Here is a 25,654-nt window from a genome sequence, read left to right on the forward strand (position 1 = left end):
TCATGGTATCTTAACTTTTAAACATATACATTCATTATTTTATAGTTTCTGTTGAGTGTGTGAGAACTAAACTGGAAACTGATACACAATTTCATGCATTAATCACTAAGCTCCATTTCCTAAATTTTGTCACAACTTGTCATAGTCCATTAGCTGCCTAATGTTTATTATTTGGTCACTGCTGTAGAGACCTAAGCTGTATAGTTTATATACTGGACAGCTTCCATGAGAACAGATCATTAGAAGCATGAGAAGAGAAAGGTTAAAACCAGTAGTCTGGATGCCAACCACAAGAACAGATCATTAGAAGCATGAGAAGAGAAAGGTTAAAACCAGTAGTCTGCATGCCAACCATGAGAACATCATTAGAAGCATGAGAAGAGAAAGGTTAAAACCAGTAGTCTGCATGCCAACCATGAGAACATCATTAGAAGCATGAGAAGAGAAAGGTAGTCTGCATGCCAACCATGAGAACAGATCATTAGAAGCATGAGAAGAGAAAGGTTAAAACCAGTAGTCTGCATGCCAACCATGAGAACAGATCATTAGAAGCATGAGAAGAGAAAGGTTAAAACCAGTAGTCTGCATGCCAAGACTTTCAGAGCCAAAACCTTCAGAGCTTTCCTGTCGCAGAACAACACTCCTCTTACTGGCTGTTCAGTATCAGTGGTTGGCTATCTTCCTCCTTTGTTGGGCAGATAAGTTCCTTCAGGAAGAAAACTTTCCATATCTTATTTTTATGACTAAGGCAATACTATAAAAGAACTATTTCTTTTCACCTTGGTTTTATTATTTGGGGGCTGTCACAAAATATTTTTGTCAGTTGAACTAGTGTGCTTTTTTTTCTTTTGGTTTAAACATGTTTGTTTATTTTTCTTTAATAGTGCTTTAAAAAAAAAACAGGCAGTAATTCCATTAAAATATCTGAAGTCAAACCATGAACATTGGTTTAATGTTGGAAGAGATGTTTTTGAATGACCAAATTACCTTACAGGAATACAATTTCTTTAGTGATCCACCCCAGGATACCAACTATGTTTGAAATCCCCAAAATTCACAAATGTCTGGAGAATCCTCCTTTGCATTCCATAGCAGACACAAAGACATCTATTACCTTTCCCATTGCTAAGTTTATAGATCAACAAATAAAAGGGTTATTGGAGAAATTAACGTATTTGTATAAAAACTACTGGGACTTCCTATCCAGTGTTTCCAAGGATTTATATATGAACCAATTTATTTTGGTTACAATCAATGTGTGTGACTTGTATACAGTCATTCCGCAAAAGAAATGGATAGATTGGCTCTCCGAGTTTTTCAGTGAGAATTCTAACATGGAATCTATTACTAATCTACTAAGACTCCACCATGAGGGGGCTTATGGAAGTTGTCCTAGAAAAATTTTTTGATTTTGAAGACCAGTTGTTTTAGACAGATCAAAGGTGTTGCTATAGAGGTGGCATGCACATCCATATTTGCAAACATTGTATTAGTCCACTGGGAGAAACTTTGTCTTTTCTTATGAATTAAAAGATTGTCGGGCCCTGTATGATTGATATTTACATAATATGATTATATTTTGGAAGGATAATCATAACAAACTGGAGTAATATTTTCAATACTTAAACTACCGCTTTTTAAGGTTTACCATGGAGGCTAACATGGGAAAAGTTAATTATTTAGAAGTTAGTCCAATCAAAAATGTTCATTTAAAGCAATTTGAATCTTCCCTGTATAGGAAACCTGCTTATTCCAACTTGTTGTTTCATTTTGACAGCTGGCACCCCCTTCACCAAAACAAATCTTTGCTGAAAGGGCAGTGCATAAGACTGGCGAGGATGATTTGTGATACTCGTATTTATTTTGAAGAAAGTAAAAACTTAATGTAAATGTTAACTAAGAGAGGATACCCAGAGGGATTTGTCCCGGATATTGTTTCTGAGATTTTTGCGAAAAACTTTTATAAGCCATTGTTAGGGACTGATAAAACTATTAACAGTTTGGGTAAAAATTGTAAACAAATTTTTATGAACTGTGAGGATTCATTTCAGACAACCTGTATTATTCCCTTAAGTACACAATTTTATGTAATTTAGGATATTATTCAAAGAAATTGGAATTTATTTGACAAGGATTGCATCAGTGTGGTGAAACAAACTAAGATAGTTTATGAATGAGACATTAGTTTCAAGCTGTTATGAGAAAGCCCCAATGGCCACGGTGGTGCAGCAGTTTGTGTTTTCACCTCACAGCAAGAGGCTCTCCAGTTTGATTCTCTTCTGGAGTGCCTTCTGTGTGGAGTCGGCACATCTTCAACATGGTCCAGTAAACTTTAAACACATGCAGGTAGGGGCATGTGTGTGTGTGGATGTGCCTTCTCTGGAGGTTGGTCACTGGGCTGGCAACTCCAACACCGTAAAAATCCACTGCCAGTCATAAGCGGACCTGTGATCCACTGTGGCGACCCCTAACTGGGAAAAGCCAAAATACATTGCTTTGCATAAGAAAGCCCCAATTACATGTTTGAAAATGGGCAAGTGAAAAAATGTGGGCATTGTCCCTAATGTAAATTTATTGGATGGGAGGACAGGGTTTCGATACAGGGGTTTGGTACAATCAAGCTCACTCAAATATTGTTACACAAAAGGGGTGGTCTGTCCCAAAATGTCAACTTTGTGAAGGATATATACATTAAAAGATAAAATTTATCAGCACTTGTATGATGTAAGGAAATGTGATGAAAGAAATGCCCTAATTAAGCACATATTTAAAAAATCCCAGCCACCATTTTAAAAATTGTATCACTGACCATGTGGATACTGGACCCAGGGGAGGGGGGCTGTGGATGATTAGTTAGAATTTAAGGAGTGAAGATGGCAGATTAGATGTAATGCCACAGAACCCCGGGTCTTAATGATCATATATATATATATATATATATATATATATATATATACCTAGCAAGTATTTTGAGACTTAAGGCTGCCTATTTGATGTAATTTTCCTATACTGACCAGTGAAAATGTTTTAATTTTATCTTTTCCTATTGGTGTTTTTGCTATTTTTTTTTTTAATTATTTGAATGTTTACATAGATAGTTGGCATATGTGGTATTTTTAAGGTGTTTCTTATGTAATTCAAAAAGGTTGTGGTTTTTAATGGAATTACTGCCTGAGTTTTTAAAGATTTATTATTATTTTGAATTATTGTTCTAATTAATTTTTAAGATTGGACACATGATTTTTATGAGCTGTGTGTATAAAAGGAGGGTATGGATTTATTTCGTTCATTCTGATGAAGTCCAGTGGACCAGGATGAAAGCACTTAATTCTTAGATATTAAAGTGTGGAACTTCACTTCTGCCTCCTTGTTTTTATTATCTCTCTGAGAATAACTGGGATCATACCATAGACAATATGAAGGGACCCATGGCTGGAATAATGCATTTAGGAGCTGGCTCTGTCACACAAACCATACTATCACTAGCTAAACAACACAGCCCCCCTCCCCTCCAACCCACACCTTCAACTAGTAATCTCCCCACTGCCTTCCATTTTTCTCCTGTACCTACCTCCAACATAAAAAAAAAACTCAGACAACCACCCAAGTGAATACCTACAAATCGCAGCTGATGCTCTGGCCTACCCCGTATCCATGTTGATTAACCAATCTTTGTCAGAAAGTTACGTTCCCACCCTGTGGAAAGTATCACATATAATTCCCCTCCACAAAGGCGGACTCTCCACAGAACTAACCAATTACCGCCCCATAGCTATTCTCTCTTCACTCTCCAAAATACTAGAGAGATGCATACACTCTCAGGTCTCAGACTACCGACTTACTAAAAACCTCATTTCCAGTACTCAGCATGGTTTCCGACCAAACCTTAGCACCACCACTGCCTTACTCTCCTTTACTAACACTATCCTTCAGCATAAAAACAATGGCTCTCTCTCCTCTGCTACTTTCCTAGACCTATCTAAAGCATTTGACATGGTCCCACACAAACAAGTTATCTCTGTCCTCAATAACCTATCCTTCTCTCAATCAGTCACCAACTAGTTTGAGTTACCTGTCTGACCGCCAACAATCCATTGTATGGCAGAATGACATATCTCCCCAACTACCTGTCTACATAGGGGTTCCCCAAGGATCCATCCTTGGACCCCTACTCTTCTCTCTTTTCACCAATAATCTAGCCTCTGCCACCAAACCTGGCACACTCATACAGTACGCAGATGACTCAACCATCATCTGCTCAGCCCAGTCGCTACTCAAACTGCAAAAAGTCACACAGGAAGCCTTTTCCTCTGTTGAAACTTGGTTATCCGATGCCCAATTAATACTCAACCCAAACAAAACTAAACTACTCATCTTCAAACCCACCAAACATACTCAAAACAACTCTCACTTTAACATCACAGCAAAAGACAACACCACTGTATACCCAACTGAACACACCAAATTGCTAGGAGTGGAAATAGACAATAAACTAAAATTTGACATTCACATATCCATGACCATAAAAAAAGTCCACAAAAAAACTAGGAGCGTTCTACAGAAATAAGCAACTTCTCACCAAAGCAGCAAAGATTTCAATAGCAAATTCCCACCTTATCTCCACCCTACTTTATGCCTCTCCAATATATACCAACCTAAGGCAATGCGATCTAAACAAGCTAGAGATCTGCTGCAACAAAATCACCCAATTCGCCACAGGGGCATCCTACCATAGTCACCACTGTCTTTCACTTGCTGAACTGGGTTGGCTTGAACTCCCTCACCTCCTTCAATGGTATCAACTCTCACTCACCCACAAACTAGCAAACCATCCACTAAATGTCCCATCCCTCCAGAATCTACTCCAACCCTATTGCACCACCAGACCACTAAGATCCAGCAACAAAAATCACTTGCAGATCACTAAAGCCAATAACTACTGGTGAAGCACTATTCTCTTGCACCATAGCCAAATTATGGAACTCCCTCCCACCCACAATTGCCTCCATACCATCATGCACCCACTTCAAAACTTTACTAAAAGCGCACCTAAAAACATGCTGGCTATGCCCTTGCAACTCCCACTCTAATATCACCCACCCCATCCAACCACTACCTTTCTTTCCACTCCCCTAACTACCTTGATTATAGCAAGCTCAGATGATCATAAGCCTAGTACTTCTTATACAGCAGGAACTTTCTTATTGCAACATTTGTTAATGTCTGTTATGTACTTCACAGATATATTCTAGTTGTCTACTGATGTACTATGTTCTTCATCTGTAAATATGTTGTAAGTAATTGCTATGTTAAATTGTTAATAGCTACGTAATCCAATGTAACTACTGTCTGTTTATTTTAACTGTGGAGCTTTTCTCCCCAGGCCTCGGCTGAAAATGGACCTACATCCAGTCGGACACTTCCAGTCAACAAATGTAAATAAAATAAGTATTAAAAGGGGCTGTCCTAAGTTAAATTTTCTGTTTTCCATCCAAAGATCCAAGTTATGCTTGAGTATAGACGTTTATGTGGGGAGTCTGTTCCAGAGCAGCTATCTTCTCTGCAAGATATACCTGTCCCTACAAACCATTCTGTTGATGTTGCAGAAGAGGTTTAGATACCTAGACTGAATATTTCTGATGCCATTTGACTTGCTGATGTGCAATAATTGTATCAGTGATGGATCGCAGGATGCATTGTACACAAGACTCTGGACACCTCTTAGCAGTCTGTAGGAAACCGAGTATAATGACAGAGCTCTGAGTCCATCCATGTAGGGCATGTTGTTCAGGCCTTGCATAATTTTAGTAAGGTATCTTTGTGGGCATTCCAGTCTGGTCAAAGGAACATTATATTTAACAATTGGCCTAATGAGTACTGAGTACATACCTAGATCTAGAGACAGTCCCCTTGTTTATAAGCTGTGCAATACAGAAGGACTTTCTTACAATAATGGACAAATGTTGGTTAAAAGTTAGGTCGCTGTCCACATTAAGTTCCAAAATCCTGAACAACTGGGTCAGCTCTTAAGGATATAGTTAATGTGGTAGTCCCTGGAATGGATGACTTCTCAAAGTATACAATAATGCTTTTTTTTTTACATTTAGTTTGCCCAAGACTTTAGCACCTGTTATTTATTTGGGACAAACCTTCCTGCAGGGATGGTTCAGCCATTTGGAGATTTAATGACTGATTCTCACTTGAAGTCATCTGAAAACTTAGTCAGCCAGAGGCCTTTGGGTATTGGCTTTTACTATAGAAAAGTAGATGCCAAACAAGAGAGGTCCCAGCACAGAACCTTAGGGGACTCTGTTAGTGAGTGGCATTTTTGTGGAGGTAACTTGCCCTGGTTTGATTTCCTGTATCCTATTTGTGAGTCAATCAGCAGTCCAGCAGATGAAATAGGGTTTTATTCCCACTTTATTTAGCTTTTCTGCTATGCCTGAGTAGAGAATTATATCAAAATCTTTGGCTAGGTCGAGGTGTGTCGTGTGTACCATTTTGCTTCCATCCATTGCTTTATTTTTGAAAAAAAAAAAAATAAATAAATAATCCTTCAGGTTCAGAAAACATGACCTGCCCTTGATGAATCCATACTGAGACATGTCCACTCATAACGCTCAACTGTAGAGATTTTTGTAGGTACAGTTGCATCTATGCTGTTTACAAGCTGGTAAAGTGTGGTGATGTATGTTTCTGCATATTAACTGGCGTTAACTGGGGTCGATGGGGATTTGAAGCTTGCCAATGTGACCATTATGAGTAGATATTTAGTCTTAAAAGAAATTTCTAATGGTAACTTGAGTGGATAGGCTCTCTAGTTTCAATTGTTTTTCACAGAAACCTGGTTTATGTGCATATCTAACAAGTGATGAAGATATGCAAGGTGCTCCCATATTATGGAGTGTAGGTCAAGATCTAAGGTGATGTTCCTCCTAGTGATACTCCAACTAATTGTTTCAGGGCATTTGTACTGGCAAAGTCCAGGAATCTCTGTGCTTGTGCACTAATGTTGATGTAGGTTTCCCAGTTTATATTTGGAGAGTTTAGTTCATCAAGGAGAATGGTATTGGGTTTAATACTGACTGATTCTAGTTCCTGAAGATAAGTTGTTTGACTTATTCTTTTTGTCATAGAGGGATTTTTATAGCTAGCTAATGTATAATATGGGTCTATATTAGAACACCGAACAGTTAAAATGTTGAGTGTTCTAATATCGACCCATTTTCAGTGAACGCTGTGAATATCGAAGAAGCAGAAAACCAAATTCTTTCCTAGGGAAATAATTTGGTTGTCTGTTTCTGTTGCTTCGATATTTCCAGTGCTCTGTTGGAAAGTTACGAGTCGGGTTCAGGTAAGTGTGCGATCTGAGTGCGGGTTAGGTATGTGTGCGATTGTGTGAACATGATGGTTAGGGCATGGGTTAGGTATGTGTGCGATTGTGTTGACATGAGGGTTAGGGCAGCTTAGGTGAGTTAGGGTTAGGGTGCGTGTGAGGAGTGTGCAATAGTGACGGACCTTAGGGTTAGGGTTTGGGTTAAGGTAAGTGGATAGTTAGTGGTGTGTGTATAGTTTAGTGTATGGTTAGGTGTAAGATTTTAGGTGTGTGTGTGTGTGTGTGTGTGTGTGTGTGTGTTTTGTGTGTGTGTTTTGTGTGTGTGTTTTGTGTGTGTGTTTTGTGTGTGTGTTTTGTGTGTGTGTGTGTTTTGTGTGTGTGTGTGTTTGTGTGTGTGTGTGTTTTGTGTGTGTGTGTGTTTTGTGTGTGTGTGTGTTTTGTGTGTGTGTGTGAGTGTTTTGTGTGTGTGTGAGTGTTTTGTGTGTGTGTTTTGTGTGTGTGTTTTGTGTGTGTGTTTGTGTGTGTGTGTGTGTGTGTGTGTGTGTGTGTGTGTGTGTGTGTGTGTGTGTGTGTGTGTGTTTTGTGTGTGTGTGTGTTTTGTGTGTGTGTGTGTGTGTGTTTTGTGTGTGTTTGGTGTGCTTGTGCTGTGTGTATATGTTTTGGAACAGCAAATTTTTTCCCTAGGAAAAATTTGCTGTTCTGAACGTTCGATGTTTGGTATTTTCGATTGGTAGGGTTGATATTAGAACACTCGACATTTTGAATGTTCGGTGTTCTAATATAGACCCTATAATATGGTTCTTTTCTGATGATTATTTGGACATGAAGAGTTGTAGTGCATCATGATGCTTACAAAATCACTTTATGGTTAGGTAAGTCATGTGTGATGCCATTAATTACACAGAGAGCACAATGAAGGGCTTAGGACAAAGCCTTGTGGAATAATAGTGTTCCTATTTCATCCAAGGAGTTATTAGCTATGACTTGAAATGATCTGTCCTGTAAGCAATATGTAAGACACCAGCAGTAGTCAGACCTTCATTAAGAAGGTTCGTAGACATACTAGGTTATTAGCCCAAGAGCCATTTTAAGCCTAACCAAGCTTAGTCCACATTTACTAAAATATTCTTGGCATGTGTGAATACACCAAGGAATCTTATGGTTATGATATAAGCTTGTACACAACAAACATCCGCAGGCTGCCTCTGTCTATAAGGGACATATGTGGTAGTCAAGGGATACATTTGTGATTTTTCAATCTATTGGTCCAAGTTACATTTCAGTAGAGTTGGGGATGAGCTTTGATTCACATGGATGGAAAAGCCAACTCCAGACAAGGGGTAACCTTTGAAAGGTATACCTGTCTCTAGGAAATGTTCTGTCTGTTGCAGACCTTAATTGACTGGTATCTGTAGCTGATAGTAAATTGGGTTGTCCATTAAAGTTTCTAAAGCCATGTTGGTGATTTGTATACTAACACACAGAGTTTTTAATATGTTTAAAAACTGTTGGTCTTTTTTTTTTTTTTTCAAATGTTTTACTAGTATGGCAGAGGTTTTTCTATAGGTTGATATTGCTATAGTCTTAAATATAAGTTGGGAAATTTGACTTTAGGAAGGGGAATTAAGGTTACATGCTTGAAAGTAGGAGGACTATACTAGTAGACAGTGACAGAATACAAATGTGCATTTTTTATCTTTAATTGCCTTTTTGGAATATTTTAAGCCATTTTTTAGAACCTTTCATTTCACAGCAGTCAGATCTACTTCTGCATCTCGATAGAAAAATTAACCTGACTCCTCCTAAAATAACAAAGTATACCCATCAGTCTGAACTTTCTTTTACAGATAAAATGCTTTATCTCATTGCCAGTTATATAGTGGTCTATCAATGGCATTTTCCAGTGGCACATATCAATGCTGACACTTTGCGTATCTGTTTTACTGAGTCGCATATCAGACAACAAATATAATACAAATCTCTGCTTCATTTGCTAGGAGTATAAAGTAATTTGGTATAGCTCTTCAATATTAAATAAAATGAGAAGGCAAGCATATTAAACAAAACTGAATCCACTTTAATGAATGAGCATCTTATTAGCAACTCTACTTGCATAACAATCCCGAATATAACTGCCAACTGTTCTTTACAGAATATTTACCTTCTAATATAAATTGTTGTCGTAGAGAACAGCAGAAGATGAAAACAGCTAGCAGTGTGCAGCTGTGCTTCCTGGATTTCATTACAAATTGCCTTTAGTGCACTTTCTTCCAAGCACTAGTGTTCTGCACTTGTCTTCAGCTATCTGTGATTTCTAATGGGAAATTCAAATCCTACGCCATTTGAGAGTATTCCCTAGTTCTGCAGTGTCTGGCTAGTGCCAGGTCATTAAACCTTTTATCATGTAAGTTACACTTACAAGTAAAGGCTCCCCAGTGATTTTTTTTTTTTTTTTAAAAACGATTTTTAAGCCTATAATTCCTAAGGGCATCGGATGTTAAATGAAACCGGGAGAATGATAGACCAACAATGAGCTACATGGGAAATAGTTCTGTGGTAAACTACATTCTTTGGGTCATACAAAAACTTAGAGTTCCTGTCTCTTATGGAACTAATTTGACCTCATAGGTTTTCTTCACTTCCATGAAAACTATTGTGAAGATCATGGGCATTAGGAAAAGTTGAGATTTTGTACAGAAGTCTTAAGTGTGTCACCGCAACACAAACTCATTCTACTATGCTACCTGTTGCCCATAATATTATGGAAGCAGAACTATGGATAATAAATTGTATCAAAAATTACATTGTTTGTGACAAAATATATGTGTAATGCAATAAAATAAGTCCCATGTGTCTCTCTTTGGCACTATCCGTTCCCAAAAGAAATGTTGCTAACAGTGATTTAAAACTAAATTCTTAGGCATGTATCCATCATCTTGTAGTCAAGCTGGAACATTCTTAATGCAAGTTCAATGGTAAAGCATTGACTTGCAGTTATAGGGATAAAGGAGGACTTGCTGTGGCTCGGCAGTTTGTCCTGACTATAGAAGTGCCTTGTGGATCCCTAACTTGTTTAGGACATGAATAGATAATACCTATTAGTCAAGGTGTGAATCAGAAAGAAAACTCTTAAGTCAAAGTTCATGAATTGTGCATGAGCCATATCATGTGACTGCTTCCCCTTGCATTTTTGAGTAGTATGGATGGTTTCTGTGGGAACTCAAAACCATTGAAAAGAAAAGGTCTTAAAAACATTTGTAGTGTATGGAGTGCAATGATTATGCTTCGATACAACAAAAATGACAAAGCAGTATAGTCTGAGACCCGATCTTAATCATTACCTCCCTGCTTCATTTAGGAAGGGGAATCACACTAAGCAGTTAAAGCTGCCAGTTCTGTCCAGCAAATGACAGTGACAAAATTGAAAACCGATTCCTTTCTACCTGCTGTCTGTGCTAGTAACCTGTCCCTGACTTTCTTTAATATACAAGTTGTTATAGTGTCTTTCTAACACTGCTTGTTAAGGCATGCTGCGCTGTATTTGACAGTGCTGGCCAAGTGCTTTATGGTTTTCAAAGACACTTAGAGCTTTTTTTTTTTCATTTATACCTAGAAGTACAGAAGATAAAGCTCCATGCACTACAAAGAATTATGATCAGGTCTCCAGACATAACATTTTTTATGTGTAATTAACATTAATGCCAAGATTCACCTCTTGAGATTCACTCTCAAGGTGAATTTCTTGGTGTCCATGTCTCTAGCACATAATAAGCTAGTTATGATCAAACAGCCAAACATATTCCTCTATTTTTGTAACTTATCTGAAGGATTCCAAGTTAATTGCATGTGTGTTGGGAAGTTGCTCATGTAATACGGTAGACTCCGCATGCATCCTAATTTTGTTACATCTGTTTTGTAATTTCAGTGCATGCACCATATTGTCAACTTATATTACCCCATTTTGAGGACCTCTGCCTTCAAGAATGAAAATTAGTTTAATGTATTTCTGGTACCTCTAGTTCTTCTGATGATATAGCAGGCAAATTGCTCAGATTATTTTTTTCTTTTACTCTGACTTCAGGTTGCATATGAGTTCTATTGCCATTCAAATCATTTCTACGTTCTTTTTAGGGACCCCCCTTTCTTAATGAAACGTAAGTTAGTAATGCTTAGAACTCTTCTTAACCAGTTAGCATTAAGGATGGGCCTGGATCAAGCTATATGAAGTCCTGTTTGAAATTTGCTATAAGTCAGGAACATGAAGGCTATGAAATACTTCATGAAGTACTTCATGAAGGCATGTTTGTGCCTGTTTATGGCTGCCGAGTCTTATTTGTATGTTTTATTTTTGGTCAGTGGCTAGAACCCAGAGGTCACAGTCAAAATCTGTGTTATCAGAACTTTACATTCACTCATCTTGCTGATGTTAATTTTGGTTTTGATGTCTCTATTTACTTGAGATATGATGTCTGTAATCATTTTGTACTTGCTTGAAAGTATAGTTTATTTCATTACAGCGATATAATTGAAATGATGGGCAGTGGACCCTGCCTATACAAGGGAACACATTAACATAGTGTAAATGGCAACTATATGTTTGTTTTGTTTTCACATTTACTTTGGCAGACACAATCACTTCCTTGATTTGCTTTAGTCAGAATGGCTTACCATACTATAAATAACTGTAGGCCATGTAGTTGATGGTGTATGCCTAGTATATATCTATGGTTTACCTTATGAGTATTTCAAACATATTTTATAAGTGAGGATATGGAAGTGATTTTGCTGCTTGTCTCTTCATAGATCTCTGCTACTGTGCCCACAGCAATGTTCAGCAACTGGTATTTAGTACTGCACTGGATGCCGAAATGCCTTCCTGGATTTGACAGATTGTAGAGAGCTTGCTTACTCCAGTTCACTGGTCACTCTGATGTTAGCATTGCTACACCATCATAGATGAATTTAAAGATTCAGGTAGGGTAGATTTCAATGCATTCATCTTTACCAAATAAATGGATGACCGTTTTGATTCATGGCACTTGTCTATAAAATGTGATCATTCTAGAATGTTTTGCTTTTCATTTAATCTTTGAAGATGTGTTGACATTGCTATGGAAGTAGTATCTAGACAGCAGCACAGCACCAATGTACTTCATAGTTTGAACTTGGTCAAAATGTCCATCTCAGTAACGAGGATGCTATGTTAACCCAAAGTATTGAAACCTTTTGAAATTATTACATTATGCATGGTGTACAGGTGATGTGGGACCACTATATGGATGTCTGTGAGGTAGCAACTTCCCAAGCTGTGGAAAAACATTTTCAAATCCACGTGGGTTTTGTGTTCCATATCTGTGGTGGTTTTTCAGTAAAATTATTTTTAACGCCCTACATACCTCTCAACTGTCCAGATTTTCACCTAATTTTTTGGTCTGCTTCTCATAACATTTGTTTTTTTTTTTTTGTTTTTTTTTTTGTGTGGCAAACCAGTGAGGACTGCATTTACTAAATAATGACAGGCATTTGAGTTTCAGACTTCATTTCCTTTAGAAATGTATGGTAACACAAAACCTTTTATTCTAGCAACATTCTAAGTTTATAAGAATAATATTTAAAATGTGTCCCTATTTTGAGGGCTTTGTCTACCCATTACTTTTGGCCTTGTCCAAATTTTTTGTGCCAAGAGTTTGAGACGTATGATGTCCTGCTGTGGAGTCTATTCAAGCAGTACCAATGCTGCTGATGAGAATGAGAGGTGAGCTCTGGTGGGCTTTCATCCTAAGCATAGTAACTTTTTTTTCTGTATACCACTATTTCCCCATGTGTAGTTCGGCAGCTTCATAAGCAGCTATTGTTCAATGGGAACACTTGGGGAAAGTCACTTGTTCAAGGAAGTGACTTATCCCCACAGTCAGCCCTAACTTCTTTGAAGTGTCAGTCCTGATAGCTTCTCCAGTCTGCACCTGTGGATCTCATAAAGGGCACATGTATCTGAGCCATTTGCGTATATACACACTCACTCAGTCACTCAGTCACTCAGTCACTCAGTCACTCAGTCACTCAGTCACTCAGTCACTCAGTCACTCAGTCACTCAGTCACTCAGTCACTCAGTCACTCAGTCACTCAGTCACTCAGTCACTCAGTCACTCAGTCACTCAGTCACTCAGTCACTCAGTCACTCAGTCACTCACACACTCAGAGACACACACACAGAGACACACACACACACACATGAGCCCCAGCGCACAGACACACACACGACTCTCTGAGATGCACGAAATAACATTAGCTACTCTTTCACATTACAACTGCAATCAGCTACTCCTCTGTACCAAACCCAGTAATCAAACCTTGATCACAGAAAGGGTTACATCCATTTATTAAACACCCTATACCAAATGTGAAGACTGAAAAACTCTGTACAATATTTTTAACCCTAAGTAACATCATAGAATATTCAAAAAGTGTTTCTATTCTGCCTTTTTGTTGCATACTAAGCTATACACATCATACAGTGGTCAGCAAATTAGGGCTGCTAATCAATTAATCCTCACTTCTCTCAAACCAACAGTAATTTTAGTTTGCAAAGAGTACTTTCCAGTAGATAATGAGCAGCCTGTGGGAAACGCTATGCAACCTGAAGAAGAAAAAGAACATTCTACTGCACTGCTATTCCTTACTCGTAGATACGTGCTATAGGAAACATCAGCTGTCTTTTGGTTTATGCTTTACTCTGCAAAACTTTCAAATAACCCATAGTTGATATCTTACTAGATTTATGCCATGAAATAAATAGATGCCTGTCAGATTTCCAAAATGGCTAATAAGCTGTTAGGCAGACAAATGTCACTTGACTGGTCAGAATGCCAGAAGATAGGAAAAAAGTGTGTTGCTTACAATTACTGCACTCCTTAGAAGCTAAATTATCAGGTCTGTTTTTCAGGATGATCTGTGAAGTTTAAAGCAATTTCTAACTCATTCTGGTGTGCTGGAATAACTCACTGTCATGCGATAGCATTTACGCAGTCACAACTTTGAGTTTGTTCTGTTATCACATAATGAAAACTTACAAATAGCTACAGGCTATCTGCAGCAGTCATGAAATCTTTCCTATATCAGTATGTGTGCTTTGCTTTCAATCAAACAGACATGAAAGGAACACAGGAAGTGTAGTATAATCTGCTTTCAGCTTAAGGCACCCTTTCTTCATCGTGACATGTCTCAGCTAAAAGGAAATGGCCTGTGATATCTTGTTCCTGCTCCATTTTCTTGCCCCGAGGATACTGGCCCGTGACACTTCTGTCAATACTTGGGAGTAGTTGCAGTGGTAGCAGTGGCGGAAGATAAACTGCATACAGTTATATTGATTAGTGCCTCAGGAGCAAAGTTAAGACCTTCTTTCCCCAGGGACACACAACACTGATTGATGATCACACACTGGCACTCTGTTCTTTATTTTGTTCTGTCTTGGCCTGATCTGTCAGAAGAATGTTTGTCCTTAACAGATTAAGAAAAAGTATTAAGGAAAGCCAGTATCTCATCTGGGTATTTCAGTTTTCATTGTTGTTTAATCTCCTAGATTAAAACTATTAAACTTCATTTATTGTTAAGGAAGAGAAGCTAAAAATGAGCTGTCTGTGTACCCTTTAGAGAGGGAGAGAGAGAGAGAGAATGGCTAACTGCATTTTACATTCCATTTATAGCTATGGGGAGCATAAGCTCTTTTTTTTTGTGCAGCAACTTTGTGCCATCATAAAGATGTTCTCTAGACCTACCAACCACTTATCAGAATTATCTAGCAATGCTTGCTTCTTCCATATTATCCATATTAAATTGTTAAATCAATTAAGAACAAATTACAGGAATGTTAATTTAATCAGGAATTTTATTAAGCAGCAGCTCTTCATATATTACATAATCATAAAAAGAACAGATGCATATCAGGTTGAAAGCCTTTTTTTTTCTTTTTTTTGCTCACAGATGAACAGTCATTCTGGTACACCTGTGTATCATGAGTATCAGCAATGACATGGGAAAGAAGAAACTCATTAAATGTATCTGCCACTGCAGCAAGAAGGTCATATTTTAAGTATAAAGACCTCTTTTTGTGCACTGGCACTTACCCAAACTAAATAACCACACCAAAATGGCCAATTGACATATGGCATATATATAAAACATGCAGTTATATATTTGCAAGACCAAACATTAGTAATTATACCTTTTATTCAAATGTAATAATGTAACTGCAATACCGTTTATAGAATGATACAATTTCAATCCTAACAGCAGGAGGAATGCAGTAACTATTTATAGAACAATGCAAACTCAAGATAAGTGATTACAGCATTCCTAGACCACTCACCCTTCAGAGCAGAGTTAGAGACCACTCAATTATTTCATATGGCAACAATATTCTCTCCAAGAGAAGTATCCTACATTGTTGTCTCCGAATACCGAGTTACCTGCCAATGACAAAGAAATGGGAGGCTAACCTAACCCTAAATCACCCATCTCAAAATAACCCCAAATAAGTCTCTTACAAAAAGATGTGATGGTGGGTGGGGATAGTGAAACTGAATCCTAAAACGCCTGTCCTTTCATGCTTCCCAACTACATTCCAAGACTACCTCACTTCCAGTTCCTAACTAACCCCAACATCTTCCTAATTCTAAATAGCTTATCTGAACCTAACTTCCCTTCCCTATACTTCATAAATATAGGTAACAACTTCCATGTAGAAGTTTATGGATAAAAACATCCTCCGTGGCAAACACTTATTGTCCATCAGTACCCACGAAAACAAAATAGCAACTGCAATATTGCCAAGTGACTACTTTATTTGCAAGACCAAACATGAATGATCGCAGCTTTGTATTCAAACATAACAGCATAACTGTAATACTGTTTATTGAACAATGGAGATTCAAGTACAGTAACAGAAATGTAATAAGTATTTATAGAAAAATGCAATAATCATGATGGCAGTATTCATAGGCTTTCTCTCCAGAGCAGTGTTAGAGACTGATCACTTATTTCATACTGCAGTAGTATGTCCTGCAAAAGCAGCATCCTGTATTGCTCCCTCCTAAAATTGAATTCGGTGCCAATAACAGGGAAAGGTGAGAGCTTACCTATCCCTAAATCACACACCAGTTTGGCTATATAGTGTCCTATTATCTTCCTTTCCCTACACAGTTCACAATTAACTTGGTCTGCTAGTAAGTTTAGCCACTAAATCTTTCAGCAGCAAAGAAATGTGAACATTAAACTGTCCAAACCAGTATAATTTAAGTGACCTCCATCCAGCCTATGAAAAAACATATCTCAAGCTGGAAAATCACAGTGTTCTGCTACTAACAAGTCTAATGAAAATGGTGCCATAGCCATTCTGTTGGGACTAAATCACTGAGCAGAGTACAACCGTGTAAGCTTGAGTGCCCCTCTCCAGGTAAGCCTTGGGATGACAGAGGACAAAACTATTAAAGCTTGGGAACTTCTGCAGTAAACACAATAGATCCTTAATTACCCATTACCACAGCCTGCATTTTAATACAATACCTAAATCATTAACCCCCCAGTACACAATACTAACTTTGATATTACCAATTTGCATCTGCAAGTCATACACCGTAGGCAAAAGCTAGCTTCTTGCATACCTCAATTTCCTTTCCATATCATGTTGCATTTAGCCAACCTGAGACCCAATCAATTTCCTCCAGGTCTTAATGTCGCTCTCCTAGCACCAGAGAATGTGTAAGATTGACGGAGAATTATTGTTTTCATGCATACTGAACTCTAATCTCACCTTTATCTATGTGATCATTAAGTGAGGAACTCTTGTGAAATGAAACGTAATACATCAGACTATATTCACTCCGCTTCTTGGGAAGTAAAACAAAAGATGAAATCCTAAACACTGGGAAAGGGGGGAACCAAATATCCTAACGTCCTTCTTGCAGGCATTGATGAAAAAAGAGGTGAAGGCAAGGCATCCACTTTACCCCTGACAGATAACTAGTTAATACAAACCAGACTGTATCCCTGCACTTGTTGACTTTATATAAAATACTCCAACCTTTTGAACCAGCTGTATGTGTGTGTGTGTGTGTGTGTGTGTGTGTGTGTGTGTGTGTGTGTGTGTGTGTGTGTGTGTGTGTGTATATATATATATATATATATATATATATATATATAATAAATTAGTAGATTATAGATCGATATAATATAAAGTCAACATGGTATCCTGCTACCAAACTGGCCCAGCACCCACATTTTGTGCCTATGTCTTTATTCAGCAGAATTTTCCAAAATTACTCTCATCTACAGGAAATGTATGGTCTCCCAATCCATATGTTACTCCACGAGAATTATCAACACCAATTAGTCTTGTCTTGTTTTATCTGGTAAGTCCTGTAACTGCTGTCTGAATTAGCTTTCTTCTTGACTATCACAGCCTATTCTGAGGCATAGGCTGAGATTTTGAATATGGCCCTATCATTACATTGTCACTGTCACGATAACTGTACAGTTCTTGTATATTGTTACTTTTGTTACTTTCTTTTCTGTTTTTACCTACATCTTACTGTCTTTGATTCTCTGTTGTCTTCATTTATTTATTTAAACTGGGTAGTACATAAACATATCAGCAGTGTATGATCCCAGTAAAAAAATTAAAAAAAAAAAAGAATTCTGATTATATTCTTTACTGTCTTCAGAAGACTCTACCTCACAACAATTGACACACCACTTGTAGTTTGTACTGCACCTGAGAAATACTTTTGGGATCCCATGCCTAGTGGTTTTGCTGCAATGTGATACTATAACCTCCTGGATGCAGAGGATGTCCAATCTCCTACTTACCTTAATGTTATCCGCTTTCAAACTGTGCGCTGCCAGAGTACCTGTATTAAGTGTACCAATCCTAGCAATCCTTAGTTCATGTTCGGCAGGCTGACTGGTTTTGACATCCTGCTTTTGAATAATGGAACTATCACAGTTAATTCAGGATGGGCAACTGGAAACCAGCTGATTAGTAGGTTTTCACTTGGCTGTTTTTCATCATACAATACACTAGCCCATAGTGGCATAGAGTGTTCTTCCAGCATTAGCATAGGTCCCTGGCATAGGTAGGAAAAGGCCATGACCTTAAACCACTTTCTGGAAAAATACCCATACCCTTCACCCATGACCAAACTACCTTTAGCCAATTTTTACAACATCAGGTGCCTAGACCTGACATGGCATGAAGTCTGGGATCTGTGGTCTCCTAGTTTAAAGACTACCGTGCACCATAGTCGATGTCTAAATTGGTCTGTCTGCATAAATCTCCCCCATAGTTGCAACTTAGAGACTCTGCTGTTGTCAATGACTTCATTCAACGTTTTGGTGAATCAGATGGAAAACATCCCACATATTTTTTTTGGGGGGGGTGCATGGTGAATGGGTGGAGTGGTACATGTCAGTTCTGCAGAGACATAGGAGAACATGAAAATTCGTAGCTGACATTGTCAGGTGTCAGGATCAAAGCCCATACCTTATGCTTGTAGGGAAAAAAAACGTAACCATGATGTCAACCTCTTCTGCCTTAATCTCTATTAGATCCAGTGTAGTAGCAATTCCTCATTGCTTGTGTCTCATCAAACTCATCATTAAATATAATACACCTTTACTATGTTTTTGTATAAGCATGTCATTTAGCTTGAGAGACTTCAGAGAGTCATTACTAACCAAATCAGAGACTTAAAAATCGTAGTTAATAGGATAGACTGGCAGTCCTCTCTCTGTATTTAGTCTCTTACAGACTTCTATATAGAGATCTGTGTCTCACATTTCAAGGCTTTGGCCTTCTGTTCCTTAATAGTACCTGTGACATAGGGCTATACTGCCAGCCCAGCTATTTGGAATTTTGTAAATAATCATATGCCATGTGCGAATCTCAACACGATTCATATGCTTGACTTACAAATGTATTAGAACTACAGATGTGTATATTAGACTATAGGTAAGAAATGTGTGTTGACTAGGGTTTGTACAGTAATGAGCTTCAAGGATGTCCACAGTGTACCCTACTGGAAAAGAACCAAAATGTATATAAACTATATACCTGTGCAGATGTATATATTTTAACAGTAGAAACTAAAACATAGAGTTAACTTGCAAAACTTCAAGAAAATAGTTGAAATTAAATGTTTATAATTGTGGCATAAATGTTTTCTCTCAGTTTCAGTGCAGTAGCAGACACTTCAAGAAAATAGTTGAAATTAAATGTTTATAATTGTGGCATAAATGTTTTCTCTCAGTTTCAGTGCAGTAGCAGACAAAATGTATATATCTAGAACATTTCTGTATTGTCTTGAAAAAAGTAATTACTAGGTTTGAGGTGTAGAAGTGTTTTATAACTTTCAGGATATGCAAACATCTGAGAGATATGTATTTTTCAAAAGGAGATATCAGATGCTACATTAGGGGGTTAGCTTGGGAACTAAAGGTAGGTGACAAAGCAATGTCATCCAAGCTAACCCAGCAGTAATATTTCATATTAATTTAAGAACTCTCTCAGAGAGAGACTGCATTTTGCATTTTCTCTTTGACCTAACAGGAACATCCACTCATCGCTCATCTTCACTTGCCTTTCTGTAAGTAAGTTTTTAATGCATAGTAACTCTTTTAGCTTCAGATAGGAATATAGTAATGTATAGCTTAAATGTTTTCCTTATTTATTTGAGACTGTCCTGCAAGGTTGTAAATACTTTCTGTGATTTTGAACTCTGATGTAACCAATTACTTACCAAGTATTGTCTTGTTCTTTTACTATTTATTTATTATTAAATATATTTAAACCTATCTTTGTGGCTGATATCTGTTAGACATATTTAAACTCTTAGAGTACTTGCATATGTATTTGGTGACACTGTACAGGCCACTCCTAAATAGCCTTGCTCATAGTCAACCTACCATTTGGATTATTTGTAACATTACACGGAAGGATTGGACAACCTTTGTTAAGGACTTTAGAGTAGCTGATAAGTTGGCTAGTTGTAACTGGAACTACCTTATAGTTTGGGCAGAAGGGGGCCTAGCTAGTAAACCTGTGCCAGCCTTTCCCAGGTGTGTGTGTGTGTGTGTGTGTGTGTGTGTGTGTGTGTGTGTGTGTGTGTGTGTGCCAGCTACTTGGGCATGGACATGAAGCACTGGTTGGACAAAGTGAGTGTTGGCGGTTTTGCACTGGACACTTAGCTGAGATCTCAATCCTATGGCTGTGTTAGTGGGGAGTCTTATTGGGGATCTGGAGAAAGAGGGAGAAACCAGCCCCAGACTCGCTGTGATCTCTGTGCTCTTTAGGGAAATTGCACTTTACTGTGTGTGTACTTGTCATCCTCCCAGTGTGTATATTCCCCATTGTTGCCAGTGGTGAGGATGGAGACTCCTTGATTACTGGGCCAGTGAGGGGTATCAAAGTACCTCAAATAATCATATAAAGGAACTAAATCTTCATTATCAGATAAGTAAGACATGTTATCTTAATACATTCATAATTTTAGTAGATTATCTGAAATCTTCATTTTTCTGGTGATCATGTCATGAATCTGAGCATCATAAGGAGGTCCATAGGATTGCCAGTTAAATGCCACGAGGCTATAATATTGCTTCATATCATGTGGTTATTGATTGTATGTCATTGCTTGGTTTAAGCTTTTCCAGATATAGTAAGTTGGTATGTTTAACTTTACTTATTCAAATGTTAATTCTATGTGTTTAGGCCTGTATAGTACAAAGCTGGTATAAACTTATTGAAGAGTTGCTTCTCGTTTTGGGTTTGGCCAATCATGAGCATTTTTGGTTTGAAGAAAGAAGCTAACTAAACTGTTTCAGTGGAAAATGTTTAATGGTTTAGCTATGCTTCATGTTCCTAGGCTCCATACTTTTGACTGTTTTATTGCAGATTTGCTGACTGGCACATGTAAAATTTCTGATTCACAAGCGTACTAGAACTGGTTTACTGCAAAGTGAAGCATTTAAGTGAAAGTAATGTATGTTCCTTGGTATACATCTGTTTTTGTCTTACTTTTGGTTTAACCAAGGCTCTTTTTTGCTGTTTAGTTAATTTCACAGTTGGATTAATGTTTCCTGTTTCACCTAGTCTCATTGCCCTTTTTCTTATTACCATTTCCTTTGCCATCTCTTGAATGCACTGGCTCATTCCCCTAGTGGTTAACACCCTACTGTCTGTTAATCAGGAGAAAGAACCAAGCAAAGTAGAAATGTGAGCTGCCATGCCTCTGTTAGAAATGGTTTTCCTCAAACAAACCCTCTCTGCATTACCTTGTGAGCCCTGGTTGCTGACTACAGGTGAGACATGCACATACCATACATGCCAGTCCCTGTAACTGGTGCACTGTGGTATCATTCTCATCACACTAGTCATGCAGGTTTTGCCCATGCCAAGCTCCATCTCTCACCACAGGATGGGTGAGGTGCTATTGTCTACTCATACCCATTACCCCCTACCTACTCTCTCCTAATCCTGTGGCAGTAGTCAGATACAGGCTCTCTAGAGGGAGTATACGCCTCCATCTTACAGGATAGCTCATCTCTGTATTTTAATCTCTCCTTGTTGAATCATTGCGCCAGCAGATCCACTTGTTGGTTGTTTGAATAGATGTGTTTGTGGCTCATTCCCAGTATTAAGGTTAGATTATTTTGGTGATTGCAACATTGTATATTATGTAGTGGCTTCATGTGAAGACCTCAGCAAAGTATTGGCTGGCTTTATAGAACACAGATTGGGATATTTGCCCTTCCTACTTCAAAGTGACATGACTGGTTCTTTCAGTAAAGTAGCTTTAATGAGAAATATTGAGTTTTAGCAATTCAGAATATGATATGAGAATGGAAAATTTGAAGTATTTTCAGTACCGGTTAGTATCCTTAATTATGGACATCACAAAAGCCTTGTTTGTAAAAATTGCCCAAAATATTTTTTTTTTACTTAAGGTTTCTTTAAGGTGTTGCATTTACTATATATTGACTTAGGTACTGTTATTGTTTCTGTGGACACTGTGTATTTATGATGGATTTCACAATGCGACACATTATACAACAAAAATGTCACAGGATACCTTCTCCTTGAAAAGAAATAGACACCAGGCAGGGTAAGGTTATAAGCTCTTTTGTTCCCTTTATTCATAATCAATACAAATGGAACTTCATCCGATACAAAACCTTACACATTTCCCCCTTTTTTATATACAATTCAATTGATTAATCACAATCGATTAACTTAATTAGTTGTGTGCTCTCAAGTTAAAAACACATTAATATGTTCTTTAAAAATATATAGCTGTGTATAATACATGAATAATTCTCCTATAAAAACACATATATAATAAACATTTCATCTGTGAAGAAAATAGATTTATAAATGACAATAAATATATTAGATAGTTACTTAATTGCTTCTATGTTCAACCACTTAAACCATTTTTATCTAATCACATCTGCCTTTAAATGAAGCAAGCTCCTAGAGAAATCCTGCTATTCATACCAGGAAAAACTGTGGCATTCAACAAAACCTGCCAATGTGATGTTCTTCATCTCACATTGCTGCAGTCCTTACATATGGGTAGTCCGCTGTCCTCGGTCGGCCCGAATACCAAAGTATTAGGCTGACGTCGATCAAGGCGCTTAAAACTGACATCAGGACGTCAGGGTACAAAAGCGCATGACCGACGTCATATCCTCAGTCTTTTTTGCCGCATGGTCCGATGCAGAAGCAGCGTTGCAAGTGCCGTTCGGCGTTCTGAAATTTTTCGAGTTCGGAGTTTCAGACCGAATCCAAGTTGGCTAAGTACCCCGTTGGGGAATATTTTGGTTTTTTCTTGCCTCAGTGTATTACTGGATGTCAGAAAAAGTGAATAACTGTATTTCTTGTGGGAAACAGATACCGCATAGGGATTATCATTCTTTGTGCATTCCTTGTTTGGGGCCTGAGCACGACGTTGTTGGGTGTCGCTTTTGTGCTAGATTCAATAAGCGCACTATTAAGCGAAGGTTAGATTGTGCTAGGCTGGTCTTCGGTAAGCGGTGCAATTATAATATGCCGTCGGACTCTCCGGCGCCCGCTTCTACGAAGAAGTGCAAAGACAAAACAGTTAAACCCAGGCAAGATGAGTCGTCCGTTCCGGACGCCGGTTCTTTAGAGGCTTCAGTGGAACCGGTGGTTCCGACGGAGACTTCTCTGGAGTCTCAGGGGGAGACTTTGATTTTGCAGGATGTGGCCTCCCAAGAGGCAGGTCAGGCTGAAGGGGCTTCTCAGGTTACTGTACTCCCCTCCCTTCCTAGGGTGGTTAGGCCCTCTCCTTCTGTTTCCAAGGCTTCTCCCAGAGGCAGGCCAGGTTTAGCTTCTGTTGGTGTAACTCCTAGTTCAGCAGGGTCTGTGCCTAAGAAGCACATGCTTAAAATGGCAGAAGATTTGATTACTCTGATTAGAGGTTCTTTGCCCCCTCCTGATAAGAGGCCTAGGGTGGAGCCAGAGTTGAGAAGTTTTGAGCAGGCTTCGGATGTTTCAGAGTCTTCGGCTGAAGACTTGCAGGAGTACTCTCCTTATTCTGATTCTGATGCAGATGATTCCACTCCTTCTGCTTCTCCTCCAGAGGATTTTTCTTTTTCAGAGACACTTCATTCTATGAGGGAACATTTTAAGTGGGAAGGTCAGGACTTCTCTGATTCTCGGAAAAGGCTTAGGGAATTTTTGCTTTTACCCCAACATAGGCCCTTGGCTATACCCCCTGTTCTGGATGTTGTGGAAGATGTATTTTCAGAGGCTTCACTTAATCCTGATTCTCTGCCTCCTGCGCCTGTTAAACCGGATAGGTATTACAGGGTGCCTGAGGCTCATAAATATCTTTATAAGAGTCCTAGGGCGGACCCAGAAGCTATTAGTCAGGGACCTAAGGGTGTCAAGGCCTCTGTTGTAAAAAATCCGGTTCCTCTAGATAAAGAGGCCAGAGCTTTGGATAGATGGGGAAAGAAGGTTTATACATCTTCTACCTTAGCTATGAGGGCTTTGAATTGCCAGTTTCATATGTTGAAATATCAAAACTTTCTTCTTTCTCAATTGAGGTCTAAGGTGGATGCTCTGGCGGAAGGCATTGAGTGTAAAGAATTACAAGATTTGGTGCATGTCTCTGAACAGGTGGGTAAGCATTCATTACAATGTGGTTTTGATGCTGTGCAGGCCTCGTCTAGGGTGGCTGCCACTGGTTCAGTTCTTCGCAGGCATGCCTGGCTGAAGGATCAGAATTTATCTGACCATGTTAAGACAAGGATTTTGGATGCTCCTTTGCTGTCTGATGTGTTGTTTGGTTCACCTGTGGAGTCAGTCTTGAAGAAAATGGAAGACAAGGCTAAGTCTATGCAGGCTGTTAAAGATTTTTTGCAAGTTCAGCCTCCGAAGTTTAGTAGGAATTGGCCTGCTAAGGGGTGGACGTATCCTTCTTATGATTCTCAGTCTAGGGGTAGATCTAGACGTGGTAGGGGCAGAGCTCAGAGTTCTTTCAGACCTAGAACAGGAGTTCACCTGCACAATCTTCGGTGAGGGCAGGGGCCAGTCCTTTCGTAAACAGGCCCAATGACCTACTTTTCAGCTGCCAGATCCTTCTTGCCTGGCAGCACCTTTGGGAGGAAGGTTGGCACTCTTCAAGGAAAATTGGATTTTGATTACCCAAGACAAATGGGTACTGGATATCATACACCAAGGTTACAAGTTTTATTTCCATACTTTGCCTCCTTTCAAAGGCATGCCAGACGTTCCTCCTCAGCAAAGACTAGAGGCTCACAAACAAATTTCTCTACTACTTCAAATAGGGGCCATACAACCGGTCCCTCTGCCAGAAGTGGGCCTAGGATTTTATTCTCGCCTGTTTCTAGTACCAAAGAAAGGGAACACGTGGAGACCAATTTTGGATTTATCTATCCTCAACACATATCTGGACATTCCCAAGTTCAAAATGTTGACGTTACAACAGCTTTTACCTCTGCTGGGCAAAGATCACTGGATGGTGACTCTGGATCTCAAGGAGGCCTACCTTCATGTTCCTATCAGGCTCAGTTGCAGGAAGTATCTGCGTTTTTGGGCTGGGACTTCTCATTATCAGTTCTCTGCATTGCCCTTTGGCTTATCTACTGTGCCCAGAGTGTTCACGAAGGTTCTGGCTCCAGTGGTAGCTTTCTTCAGGCTAAGAGGAATACAAATCTATCCTTATTTGGACGATTGCCTGATTCTGGCCCAAGGAAAGGACGAACTTCTTCATCAT

The 25,654-nt window shown here is 38.7% G+C and overlaps 1 long non-coding RNA gene across 1 annotated transcript in view; it reads left to right on the forward strand.

The window, feature by feature from the left end:
- Positions 1-25,654, forward strand: part of LOC122790082 — a 235,008-nt gene that overhangs the window by 164,003 nt on the left and 45,351 nt on the right. Inside the window, exon 2 of the long non-coding RNA XR_006362918.1 lies at positions 12,140-12,310. This is a non-coding gene — a long non-coding RNA (uncharacterized LOC122790082). The remainder of the gene's footprint in view (positions 1-12,139; positions 12,311-25,654) is intronic.

This window comes from Protopterus annectens, chromosome 15.part0 (assembly GCF_019279795.1).
Source record: "Protopterus annectens isolate FY-2018-M chromosome 15.part0, PAN1.0, whole genome shotgun sequence".
Lineage (NCBI taxonomy): Eukaryota > Metazoa > Chordata > Ceratodontiformes > Protopteridae > Protopterus > Protopterus annectens.